Genomic DNA, 2,088 nt, shown 5'->3' with positions numbered 1-2,088 from the left:
TGGAAAAGAGAAGAAGAAAAAAAAGGTATAAACGTGTTACATATATAAATTTTGTCAAATAAACCCTGGAAATCTTAATGATTAATCAGCAAATCTATGGCACTCGTCCTTTTGTCCATAACTACACATGAACGATGTCGACTTGGTCACGAGAATCATGTTTATCTGCGTCACGGTAAGCATTTCCCTGTTTTTATAACATCCTGGCGAACCTATTAAGGGCGGCAAATGGCTTATATCTTAACCCTTATGGCACACGAAGGCAGGCCGAGATAAAGAGGATTAACTAACTGCCCTCCGCCAACTTTTCCCTCCCTTCTCGTGTTTCGGGGGTGGCTGTATTTTCCTCGCTTTTCACGCAAGAGAGGAGACACAGCAAATGCGACAAGGCCTCGATTCCATCGTTAGCTCTCCAACCCCCACGCGCGCTCTGCTCAGCGATTGTGGCTGTTCTGCATTCGACGAACAGGTAGGTTAATTTTGGGTCTCTTTTAAGCCTAAATAAGGGAGTGATTTTGCCAGACTCCATTGCGTTTGTGTGCGGATGCAAATAGGAAATTAATCAATCAATTGGGCAAAGAGCAAACTGACCATAGCAATCATTCATCATCAAGCAATTTCATATTTCACAGCTCTGTCAGCGCTCAGCATCGCAAGGTTTGGGCGAAAATTCACCCCCATTTTCAATTTCATCGCGTCAAATTTTCCCCGAATTCAATTACAAATTCACCGTGAAAATTATATGGGTTTCCCATTTCCATCATCGGCGCCTGGGATGAAATTATACGTCCACAAATAATTTCAATCATTCGTGGCTTTTCGATTGGTTTCTTTAATTCAATCTCGGTCGCTAATCAAATGCAATTTCCACTGACCAGAAGGTGAGACGAGTGCACAACTATGTTATCCATTTGTGACGAGAGCTGAAATTGCCGAAGCTGGAATTAAATTTGGCACAGCATCGGAGACTCATTAGTGCCTGGGAGTTGTTGTAATTTGTAATTAATTGGAGTGGACGGGGTTCGTGGGGATTGAAGTGGACTGACCCTCAGTTGTGGGGAGCGATGATAATAAATTTTCAACTTTTCCAATTGCTCTCACAACCCAACTCTGACCTCTGTAATCTTTTAGCGCCATTTGCGTACTCTTTACCACCAACACTGCCCGGCGGAAGTGTGCGAACACCTGATTTCACAATTCACAATCGCTTAGAGAATTATTCAGAGCCTTCAGAGCAACTCTTGGAGCACAGAATCAGAGGCGATGGAATTTCCTGGAACTTTTGCATTGGAAATCCAAAGATCACCGGTTCGAATCCGGGCAAAACACAGAATTAAAGATATTTTCTCCCCCAAACCATTTTTTTTTCTCTCTTTTTAACAGAAAGAAAAAGTCATTCCTTACACTGTGAATTGATTGTTAAAAAGTTGATTTTTCATAGCTTGCGTTTTATGTATTTTATATTTATATTACTAAAAAAAAATAAATATTTTAACTTATCTCAACTTAATAGCTTCTAGATTTTCCTAAAAATTTGTTAGATTCTGAATAAATTGTATTATTTATCATGTCTTTTAATTTTTTTCATATGAAAACTCTGAAGAAAAATTGATTTTTTGAACTTGTTTGGATAAAATGCAATCGAAGACATTATAAAAATCTACTTTGAAACCAAAATATTCACAAAATAATTATTATAGAGCAATTTGCACTGTATTGAACCTTTTAAAAAAGGTATTTGAGATGAATTTAGCACATTTCATAGTGATAATAATGTTACATTTTAAATAATACCGACTGCAGAATCCCTTTGAAAATGAACAGAATAAGAAATGAGTAAATTGTGCTTTTCATAACAATGCTTTGCCTCCAGCCTTTGAATTAAATCCCCTCAAATAGGCGACAAATGATGGTGGAAATTAGTGACGATCATTCCACGCTCTATTCGTTCTCACCCTTCGCCGCGGCACTGTGTCTTGGCTGCTCACCCCCTGCGGGCTCGACGTGGCACCTGAAGTGTGCGCTCGGGTGCGAGGGCAATGTTCCGTGCGAAAATTATTGGCACTCACCGAATGGGTGGCTTGTGAA

Source organism: Phlebotomus argentipes, unplaced genomic scaffold (genome assembly GCF_947086385.1).
Source record: "Phlebotomus argentipes unplaced genomic scaffold, Phlebotomus argentipes genome assembly contig_5, whole genome shotgun sequence".
Classification (NCBI taxonomy): domain Eukaryota; kingdom Metazoa; phylum Arthropoda; class Insecta; order Diptera; family Psychodidae; genus Phlebotomus; species Phlebotomus argentipes.
This window is presented reverse-complemented; position numbering follows the sequence as displayed.